The sequence below is a fragment of the Callithrix jacchus genome, chromosome 12, assembly GCF_049354715.1.
Source record: "Callithrix jacchus isolate 240 chromosome 12, calJac240_pri, whole genome shotgun sequence".
NCBI classification, from domain to species: Eukaryota; Metazoa; Chordata; class Mammalia; order Primates; family Cebidae; genus Callithrix; species Callithrix jacchus.
The window spans coordinates 44,974,853-44,986,922 of NC_133513.1; the positions used below are offsets into that span (position 1 = coordinate 44,974,853).

The 12,070-nt window shown below is 37.2% G+C and overlaps 1 long non-coding RNA gene across 1 annotated transcript; it reads right to left on the reverse strand.

The window, feature by feature from the left end:
* Window positions 1-2,293: 2,293 nt before the first annotated feature.
* Window positions 2,294-11,796, reverse strand: LOC118146278 (uncharacterized). Its single transcript, XR_004731893.3, has 3 exons — window positions 11,556-11,796; window positions 6,462-6,577; window positions 2,294-4,427 (listed from the first exon to the last, which is right to left on the reverse strand). It is a non-coding gene; the product is annotated as an uncharacterized LOC118146278 (long non-coding RNA).
* Between the last annotated feature and the right edge of the window lie 274 nt (window positions 11,797-12,070).

Sequence of the window (12,070 nt, forward strand, 5' to 3'; positions counted from 1 at the left end):
CACCACTAGAAAGACCTTAAGTCATATTCTTAAATGAGAAAAAAAAGATATGTTGCAGAAAATCTCATATGAAATAATTTCTTCAATGTAAGTTCACCTCCACTTACAAATGTGTTGTGTATATAGTTATATAGGTATGTATACCTAAAAAGACATGCCTGATTTGGTGACAAGTAGTTGAAATCTGATAAGGGGGATGCGGTGTATGAAAAAATACCATTTTATATGTTTCTCTAGAAGTATTCCCACAAACCTGGATGACCACCATCTTCACAATTAACTCAGTAGGACTATAAAACGATATACATCATCCAGGATGAAGTTATTTTCCTGAAAATCATGGGAAACACATTTCTTCCCCATACAGTTGCAGGTGTCACAGGAGTCCTAATCCACTCCGCCCTTTATTTATGCCTCCTGTTGAGAACGTCCAATCTGATCTGTGATATTGGTGAGAACTTAGCATCTATTGAGACTTGTTATAAGAGTGCAAGAAGCCTGGAATTTGGCCACATGGAAAACCTAGCTATTCGTGTGAGGTGCACTCTTTCTTTCTCAGAGTCCCCAGGTATCTTGCAATTTGGCCATTATCAGATATCTTAAAACAAAGCCAATAATATCCTCATTGGCACATATTATCTATTTTCTTCTAGAAGTAGAATCAGGAAGGCAGCATTTAACTATATAAAGGTAAGAAAAAATAAAAGAAGCTCAAATAAAATAGAAAAAAAAGATATAATAATTATAACATCAGAAATTAATGACAAAAATAATTTATAAATAAGGCTTAATGTTTTTATTTTTTTAAAGCCCAGTAAAATGCATAAAAATTTGACAGGTCAGTCAAGTAAACAAAGACCCACAAACAGGCATATACCAAACATACACAAATTAAAGAAATATTAGAAAAATAATTTTAAATGCTATTATAGGTAAATACACTTGCAAATCATGATTACACAAATATAAAAAAATTAAATAGTGAACTTGCCTTTGGAGTTAATACTGAGGCAAAATTAATATAGAGAGTTCATTTGGACCAAGGGTGAGGACAGCTTTCTAGGTCATACTTTCAAGCTGCATTGCGGAATGCACCGTTCAGCTTTTGGTACAAGCATATTTTTAAAGGTAAAAGGTGATAAAGAGTGGGCTGATACAAAGCTGTTTGACAGAAATTTTCACTGGTCTATAGAATTCAGATTGGTGAGTATTTAGCTATACATTGTTGAACTAAAGGCTGTAAGTTATTGTGTCCAGCTAATGGCGTTTTATGGTGATTTGGCACCAGTTAGTCTATAGCCCACTTAGGAAATGGTTTCAAATTGTAATTATTTAGCTCAAGCAGGGAGTAAAATGTGACTGCTGTTTCCTTTCAATTTCTCTCTGGACTTGATAATTAAAGGGAATTCACATTCCTCAGATAAAAAGTTTCTTTTCTTTCCCATTCTTCCCTTTTGATCAAAAACCCTTTTTTTGATAGCATTAATGATCAAAGTCTGAGTGTCAATAGGTCCTTCGTCACCAAAGAGGCTTTTTCTTCAATAGCACTGTATCAAATCAGAGGGAAGTAGGAGGCATTTCAGTGAAAAAATTTAAGAGCATCCAAAAGCTGAATTGGGATGACATCACTAAGTGGCAAAGAAACGAGTCTTCAGTCAAGTCATTGATTTATGTAGCTGCTGTTGCTTGTTAAATACTCTTTAATCTTTGGAATACCATGATTTTCTTGGAATAAGTAAAATAATAATAGATACATAGCATAAACCATTTGAATAGTAGAAACATAATGTACACAAGGATTATAATTAAAGAAGGAATTTGTGGCCAGGCATGGTGGCTCACACCCGTAATCCCAGCACTTTGGGAGGCCAAGGTGAGCAGATCATGAGGTCAGGAGATCGAGACCATCTTGGCTAACATGGTGAAACCCGTCTCTACTAAAAATAAAAAAAAAAGGCCAAGGTGAGCAGATCATGAGGTCAGGAGATCGAGACCATCTTGGCTAACATGGTGAAACCCGTCTCTACTAAAAATTAAAAAAAAGAAAAAGAAAAGAAAAATTAGCCAAGTGTGGTGGCACATGCCTGTAGTCCCAGCTACTCAGGAGGCTAAGGCAGGAGAATCACTTGAACCCAGGAGGCGGAGGTTGCAATGAGCTGAGATCATACCATTGCACTCCAGCCTAGGCAACAGAGCAAGACTCTGTCTCAAAAAAAAAATAAAATAAAAAAAAAATAATGTACGCCAGAACAATAGCAACAAAAATCAGCAATGACAAAAAAAGATTCCAACTAAAAATGTCATTTAAAAAATTAAAACTCAGTTCTTCTTTACAAGCTTTTACCCAAGAAATAATTCAGGATTCAGTTTAAATTGTAAACAAATAATAAAAACTCAAAACCAATGGTCAGAGCTAGAGTCTAGTAAGAAGTGTCTTACTAAAACATGTTTTTTCTCTCTCCAGTCACTCTGATTTTACTAAATACAAATAATAGTAGAGAGAATTTGTTTGTCAAATAAGTATTAGCCTTTATTTCACTTGGCCTGATTACCTACAGAAAGCACAGCAAGAAAAGTGATCACATAGACTCCTTTTACTTGGCTTGGCTGGAACTTTTTCATCGGAGATTTCAGATCATAACTTTAAAAGTCTCTTAAAGCTAGGAAGTCGAGCCAAAAATTTATCATCAGACGGGATCTATAGTGCTCGTGCAAATTAGGTCAATTTCTCTCTTCTCAAGGTCTCAAAATATCTTGAGGTTCCTGGGCCTGTCAGGAACCTTTGATTTTTGATCAAAAGGGAAGAATGAGAAAGAAAAGAAACTTTTTATCTGAGGAAACTTTGCATATTGCAAGATCTGGATCCGTGTAAGGGAACCATGTATACCAACCAAGTACCAGACCAGCATTTTTCCAAGTCTATTAGCTTTATAAAGTCAGCCTCGATCCCTCAAACCAGCTTGGTCATATCTAAAAATTAGCCATTTCATTCAAAATATTGATAAAAGAAAGAATGTTTCGATGTTTCAGATTACAAAAAAAACACTATTCTTATTGAACTTATGCAAATAACTATGTTGCCAGAAAATGGCAATACTAATAAATAGTTTCTGTATTCTAGAGAATTCAGATAGAGAGGAAGAAATGTTTTAATTTTACTCACAAACATATTTTACTCAATTGCTGTAAGTGATCAATAGCTCAAAAAAAAAGTTGTCTTTATTCTGGAAAACAAAATATTAAAATAATCAGCAATGTTTCAAACAAAAAGTCATAAGATATTATTTCAGCCTATCAGTTCAGACCCATGTAATTAATTCTTGTTCTGCTTGACTCTGGGTTAGCAATCTTCATGAACACATCAGTTTTTTATTAGCATTTTCAAAGTAGATTGGTGCAAAAGTAATTGCAGTTTTGGACCATGAATTTTAAATCATTAAAACTAGGCTTAAACATATCTTTATTAATCAAAATAGGAACCATTACAATCAACACATTTTTGCCAGTGAGAAATAAGTGTTTATTCTTGTAGCATATAAAAATATATGCTTCAGGATTTGACTAATTCTTGGAAAGCATTTTCTGCATCCCACTGGTTGTGCAGGCATTTTCCCTGCAAAAGTTGTTGAGATGCTTGAAGAAGTTGTAGTAGGCCGGCAAGAAATCAGGCGAATATGGCGGATGAGGCAAAACCTCCTGGCCCAACTCATTTAAATTTTGGAGCATTGGTTGTGCAATGTGTGGTCAGGAGTTTTTGGAGAAGAATTGGGCCCTTTCTGTTGACTGATGCCAGTTGCAAGTGCTATAATTTTCAATGTATCTCATATATTTGCTGAGTCTACCTCTCAGATGTAATGGTTTCACTGTGATTTAGAAAGCTGTAGTGGATCAGACCAGCAGCTGACCACCAAACAGTGACTGTAAACTTTTTTGGATACAGGTTTGGCTTTGAAGCTTCTTATCAGTCCAGCCACTGAGCTGGTCATTACTAGTTGTCACATAAAATACACTTTTCATTACCTGTTACAATCCAATCAAGAAATGGTCCATTGTTTCTACGTACGATAAGAGAACACCACACTTCAAAACAGTAATTTTTTTATTTTCACTGAGCTCATGAGACACCCACTTATCAAGCCTTTTCACCTTTCCAATTTGCTTTAAGTGTTGAATGACCATAGAATGGTGGACGCTGAGGTCTTTGGCAACTTCTTATGTAGTTGTAAGAGAATCAGCCTCGACGACTGCTCCCAACTGGTTACTATCCACTTCCGATGGCAGGCCACTATGCTCCTCAGCTTGAAGACTCTCAACTGTTTTACAAAACTTCTTAAAATGCCACTGCAATGTATGTTCTTAGTAGCTCCTGGCCTAAATGAGTTGTTGATGTTGCAAGTTGGCTCTGCTGCTTTACGACCCATTTTGAACTAAAATAAGAAAATTGTTCAAATTTGCTTTTTGTGTAACATCATTTCCATAGTCCAAACATAAAATAAACAGCAAGAAGTAAGTCATTAGCAAAACATATAAAGCAAGAAATGCCCATTAAAATGATGTATAACATAACCACATTTATTTAAGAATGTATTCCAATATCAAACAGCAAATTCCAACAATGCAAAAACCACAAATCTTTTTCACTCACCTAATAATTCAGTCATATGATTTCCGAAGTTATCGGATACCTGCATTCAAGAATACTTGTCAGGGTCCTTTAATAAATTTCCCTGAAGATACAATCCTTTAGGATTTGCAAAAAGCTTTTAGTAAAGAGCCACAGAATAAAGCAATTTACTGCATATATCAAGACATGTCCATTTTTTTGGAATTTTATGTGCTTTTGGAACACATAACATGTCTATACTGTTATTTGATAATATTTTATTTTTTGATAATGCTTCCCATAAGATATTAACATAGCAAATAAGACTAATATGTCTCCCTTAGATTTCCAGGGCCCTATTTGGGCCTACAGGAGCCCTAATATCCAAAAGTTAGTTTGAAGTGAAAAAGACTTAATTTAAAAGCTGGAATTTGATTTGGAGAAGTTTGCCAAGTATTAAAGATTTAAAATACTTTATCAAAATAAGATCATAGGTCACTGTAAAGTAAGCCATTCACTTTAGCTAAAGCAATTATTCAAGGACCCAATAAAGCAAAATCCCTTACAATAGGAAAGAGAGGAAACTCAGTTTTCCAAACAATCCAAAAAATCTGAATAAAGACAGCATGAAAGAAAATCATAATCTGTCGTTCTCTTCTCTCTCTGCTTTGTTTTTGGAGTTTACTCAAATGGCAAATAACATGTTTTACTGTTTCTTATTAATACTATCCTAAAATCTTGTCCAAAGGAAAAAAAAGAAATTTTACATTTGCATTAGTGCGTTATTAATATAAAACTTAATTTTCATAACCTTTAGACAGATTCATCCTTCAATCAGATTTACCATACAAGATAAGATTTCTTTTTTTCTTTTTTTGTTTTTTGAGACAGTCTCACTGTGTCACCCAGGCTAGAATGCAATGGCATGGTCTCTGCTCCCTCCAACCTCTGCCTCCCGGGTTCAAGCTATTCTGCTTCAGCTTCCCAAGTAGCTGGGACTACAGGCATGTGCCATTACACCCAGCTAATTTCTGTATTTTTATTAGAGATGGGGTTTCATTATATTGGCCAGGCTGATTTCAAACTCCTGACCTCGTGTTCCACTCGCCTCAGCCTCCCAAAGTGCTGGGATTACACGTGTGGGCCATCATGCCTGGCCGCAAGATAAGATTTCTGCAAACATTTTATGTAACCTCTTACAATTTTTATAATTTTTCTCAACTTTCTGTGTCTATTTAGTTTTATCTGTCATTCTTTTTTCTTTAATTAATTAATTTATTTATTGAGACAGAGTCTCACTCTTTTGCCCAGGCTAGAGTACAGTGGCATGACCTCAGCTTCCTGCAACCTCTGCCTCCTGGTGCAAGCTATCCTTCTGCCTCAGCCACCCAAGTAGCTGGAATTACAGGTAGCTGCCACCATGCCCAGCTAATTTCTGTATTTTTAGTAGAGGCAGGTTTTGCCATGCTGGCCAGGCTGGTCTGGAACTCCTGACCTCAAATGATCCACCCATCTTGGTCTCCCAAAGTGCTAGAATTACAGGTGTGAGCCACGGTGCCCAGCCCTTTTTATTAAATTTAAAGTAGCCTTAAATAACTTTTAAATTAGGCAAATTTACACTTCCTTTAACCAAAATCACATTTTTATGTCTTTTGAATATCCTTTACCAGAAAGACTTCCTATATTTCTTATACACTTTGTATACAGAATCATTTCTGTTCTATTTAGTGGTTTTCATTACATATATTCATTAAAATGTTAACTCTTCGTAAGCCTAATTTTCAGTGCAATTTCTAGAAAGTAAGCAGTTTAAATACTATAGAGATGTGAAGACAACACATGGAGAATATGAATCTACCTAGCATGTCCCAGGGGCACAGTTGGGCCAGGGAGGATGTACTAGGCTGGCTTTCCTGCAGGTGATGGTCTAGGCCATCAGGCCTCACTGTGGCCTCTTATCTCGACCCTGAGAATCTGCATCAAAATCAAAGATACAAATTCATAGATAAATCAAACAGGTATCCAGAATATCACAGAAGAAACAGTTTTATGACCTTAAAACATCTAGAAGAGGCAGTCTAAACCTGCCTAGCCAGTAAACCCAAGGCAAAACGTCTGAATTATATTTAACACAATTCTGAATATATTCGTTTTATTTTACCAATAAATTTATAACTTGCTTTATTTACTGAAGATTACTAAGGTCATGTAAACTTGAAAAGCATTTGGGCTTATTTACTTAATTTATGAGCACTCATTTATTTATAAGTCCATTTGGTACCATGTAGGTAGTATACAAACACAGACATGTATACACATATGCATGAAATGCAGACAAACGAAGGTTTCATGGCTTCAGTTTTACATTTGAGCCATGAAAGAGGTAACTCGTTATTTAAAATGACAGTTGGATTCAAACTGCACAGCTGTAAATGAAACAAGTTAAAGTTTATTTGTCAGACCTGACTGAAGTCCTTAGTGAGTTTCAGAGAATAAGGTAGTAAATTTACTTGCAAATCACAGGGAAAGAATTTAAGCTTTCTAAAAGGCCATTTAAGTTTTAAATTATCCTTAGAAATAATCATGTCAGCAAAAGAGAAGCAGATTGAGGGAGTACATAGAGTTAGCAAGAGGAATTTAGTCAGCTGAGAAGCTTTTATAGAGAGCACAGAAGCCTAAAAATATTTGCATATATATATATATATATATATATTATGATATTATATATATAATGATATATATATAATGATATTTATATATATATATATATATATAAAATATCAGCTTTTCATTAAGGTAGCTTTTGACTATCGAGCTTTTAAAAATATTTTTTCAAATATCTTGTCAGATTTCAGCCATGACAAACAACCAATATTCCTGCTTTATTCCTCTTTTAAACCAAATGTATCTTTTCAAGGGACTCACCAAAACCAGTAACCAACGTTATGCCTTAACCAGAGACTTAACAAGTATCTCCAAAATTGTGTAACACCAACCTCACCAAATCCAGAACCACCCCAAAGACAGCTTAATGAAAGAAAAGTTTCACTAGCTACAAGTGCATTACAACCCACATCTGTCCAGCCACATTCTCTAGGGTCTCAGCTTCTCAGCTGACTGTCTACATACAAAGTCCAGATGGGAGATTTAAAGCAAGCTTGTCCAACCCATGGCCCACGGGCTGCATGCTGATCAGGATAGCTTTGAATTTGGCCCAATACAAATTCATAAACTTTCTCAAAGCATTATGGAATTTGTTTTGTGACTTTTTTTTTAAAATAGCTCATCAGCTATCCTCTGTGTTAATGTATTTTATGTGCTGTCTGAGACAATTCTTCTTCTCCCAATGTGGCCCATGGAAACCAAAAGCCAGGACATCCCTAATTTAAAGAGATAGTCAGTAAAACAGAAAAACAAAAGCTGCTATGGGAGTGGTGCCAAAAAGTGAGAAAATGTGTGAAGGTATATTTATGGGAAACATAAAGTCTATTCCTAGGTTCTTTGGCTCTGCTGTTTCCCAGCTGATAAGCAAGTGTTGCAAAGCAGCCTATCTTTTGTTTGTTTGTTTGTTTATCTCACTTTTTAGCCCTTTATTGTTTGGAGTTACATCATAAACTTCTATCTTTTAATGATTTTTTTTGGACTTTAGGTTCTGGGGTACATGTGCAGATCATGCGGGATTGTTGCATAGGTACATACATGGCAATGTGGTTTGCTGCCTCCATTCCCCCCGTGGATGAATCTGGAAACCAACATTCTCTGCAAACTGACACAAGGGGCCTATCTTTAGATGGGAAAAGGCAGGCAGGAAACTCTTTGTCTTTGTAAATTGCTGTCCTGCCAACATCAGGCAGGGGAAGAGCAGAGTGTCCTGCTGCTCTTTAACCTTCTTTGCCTTAACAATCCCCAGTACTTTAAAAAGAAATATTTTGGTTTTCTTCAGTAGGAAAGATTAAAAATAGGAAGTCCCATTCTGTCATCAAGGCTGAAGTACAGTGGCATAATCCTGGCTCACTGCAGCCTTGACATCCTGGCCTCAAGCGATCCTCCCAGCTCAGCCTCCCAAGTAGCTGCAACTGCAGATGAACACCTCCACACCTGGCTGACATTTTACTTTTTGTAGAGATGGAGGTCTCACTATGTTGTCCAGGCTGGTCTTGAATCCCTGGTCTTGAGAAATCATCCCACCTCAGCCTCCCAAAGTACAGGGATTACAGGTGTGAGCCACCAGGCTTAGTGTCAAATTAATTTCTTATAAATATTTATCTAGTGAGAAAAAATTTGCGATAGGTCTAATGTCCTTTAACTGTCAAATCTGATCTTAGATGGAATGTTGCTTAGCTAATTTTCTGGATGTTAACATTTCAAAGACATGGTAAATTCTACATCTGCAAGACACTGAGAAAGTCTTGCAGGCAGTCTGGGCAGTTAAAGGACTTTTCTGGGAAAATAAAGGAGAGATCTCTTAAAAAGATAAGTAAAAAGGGAGGAAGAAAATTGGTACAAATAGACAACTGAATTGGTAGAAAGCTCATGTTGAGGCAGCAGAATGGAATGAATGAATCAGTTCACATAGAAGGCAATTCTTATTGTCATTCCACAAAAGGGAAAAGCTAAGCAGGGCATTCAAGTTGAATCAAAGCTACCAGTCACCGAGAAAGACAAAAGATTGCAAAACAATAGTCTGAGGTCTAATGCATATGATCACCCATGTTGTAAGTTCGAACATAAGTTTGCTCATATAAAAGACAATGGTTAGATCTAATGCAGGCTAGGAATCACACTGTGCTCTATCTAATGGCGTGGCATCTCAATGGGCCACTTAAGTTCCAGTGGTGTTTTGATATCTGCACGGTGCTTTCAGTTGTGTTTTGTCATTTAATCCTCTCAAAACTATATTAATCAGATAATATCATCCTCTTTATCTAAAAGAAACAAAGGTTCAGAGAGATTTAGGCAACTTCCAAAGGGTCAGACAGTGAGACAAGGGTTCGAAATTCAAAGTCAGATCTTTCTCTGACATAAAAATGGTGGTATTTCTCCTCCTTCACAGTCCTCTCTCCCTGTTTATTCAACTGAGTCAAAAATATTCCATCAACAAGATTAAAAGGCAAACCATAGCTTGAGGTAAGTGATTGGTGACATAGATAGTATATGACACATTTTTGTTTGCATTCTTACAATGTACTTCTTGGTACCAATAAGATAAAAGGCAAACAAAGCGGAAAAATAAGTAAATGAGAAAAACAGACAATTTAAAGAAAAAAATGTAAATATTCAGAAATGTACTAAAACATGCTCCAGCCAGATTCTCTAGGGTCTCAGCTTCTCAGCTGACTGTCTACATACACTCTCTCACAGTAATGATTGAGAAGATGCAAATTGATAATGTAATGCTACATCATTTCTTGCCTATCAATTTGGCAAAGATCTAGATGTTTACTAATATGCAGTGCTGACATTTATATAATATTTGGATTTCAGATAGCATTTTGGCAATCAGATAAAAGAAAGATGATTTTTTTTTAAAATCAATTAGAAAGCAGCCCGTGGGGTATTTTCTACTAACCAACACTAAGAACTTGTCTTGAAAGAGAGGGAGGGTTTGCCTTTCACCAGAGCAGATATGCTTATATATCAAGATTCTGGGTAAGCGTTCATTAAAAAAGATCCCCAGCTCTCTCTAATGAGGAGCCAAAGCTGTGAACCATGCTCCTAGGCAATAAGCCCTACAGAAATACACAAGAGAAAGAAATCACTTCCAGTCTGGGGCGGTCAGATGCCACCTTTGATTTTCCGTCACTTATTGCAAAAGACTTTATGTTCTTTTTGGAAAGTGTCTGTGTATGAGTTTATTATTAACAAAACAACATATTTGTATTAAAAAGTAGTTCATTTTAAAAACAAAAATGCCCCCAGTATCTTCTGTCAGGCAAAACGAATAAGAAAAAGAGGAGGAGGAGGGAATCAGGGGGAAGAGAACACAGGATAAAGAAAAACAAAAGTGTCGGAAAATCCCTGTTGTGTTCAACAGGAACATGTGCACTGTGGGACACTGTTTCGGTTTTAAATCTTTACCTCTAATTGTCTATTGTCTGAGCCTGGATCTACCAATCTGTTTTGAAGTTTCAGTGGGGGAAAAAAAAAAAAAAAAAAGATGTCAATGTGAGGCCCCTACGTAGGGAACATCTGTTTTTCTCTTTTTGCCTAGCATTTATTCTGCCTTTTTCTGGGAAGAAAACCTCAATTTACTTTTAAAGATCCTCCCAGTCCTTTAAGCATATGATTGCAGTGACATTAAGCTTCCCTTGTTGGCCCATGCTCCCAGGACTCAGAACCTCTACATTCTTTTTGCAATCTCTGGAAATAAATCAAAGTTAAGAGAGACTTCGCAATAAGCAGAAGGCTCAGGTTTCCAACACCCGCAGTTATGTTCTCCTGCTCTCCTCTCTGTGTCGGCTCTATCCTTCACTGTCTTGTTGCGGACCCATTTCGCTAGTGCACATGGTAACCTGCTGCCAGTTCCTGCAGTTTGTATCTTATAACTCAAATATCCAATGAGAGATCTTTACTCAGATCTATCCCCAAATTCCCAGAAACAGACAGTGATTGGTCTCACTTGAATCAGACTCCCAGCCCAGTACCAGACAACTTTAGCTACAGCCACATTGTAGAGACGGGACCTTAACCCCTTCACGGGCAGACTGGAGTGGCTCATTTCACTCAGGCTGCAGTCCATGGACGGTTAAGTGTTAACAGCTCAGAAAAGAGTCAGGGTGACAGCTGCATGTACCGGCCCTTGTTAACACTGGAGTTCCTGTTTGGAGTCCAGGAAGAATCAGGTCACAGGAACTATTTGAAGGGAAGTGTATGCGGAGATTTTATTGGGCAATAAAAGTGGCTCTCAGCAGGATGGGAAATTTGCAAGGGGATGGTGTGGGAAGAAAATTACCTTTCCCTGAAGCTGCACTGTCTGAAGTTAGCCATCCATAGTCTCTGATGCTCAGCTGCATGTACTCCCAAGGCTCAGCAGCTTGTATCCCTGACCAACCACTTGTATCTGTTGCTTGTGTTGCTCTGCCGGCTGAAGTCATTTTATAGTTACGGGATAGGAACATGGCAGGCCAAAGAGGCAATCATTTGGGCAGAAAAACATGGTCAGCTGTTTTCACTAGGGCCCAGGTTTCAGGCTTGAGGATGGGATTTAGCCAGGAACCCAGCCATTCTCTATCACTGTGACATCACGGCCACCATGCTCACGGCAACTGTGTTGGTGAGGTTTGGAGAGGAAGGGCCCATTCTCAGGAAAGAGAGTGCCAGAAAAACAAGTACGTCGGTGCCCAACACAGGAAGAAGCCTGGAAATAGAGTGCTACTTAAAGCAAAAGAAGGAAAACACCGAGATCGCTTCAAAGAATACTGGACAGTGGTTAACAGTAACAAAGGCTGCAGAGCACTCCATTCCTCA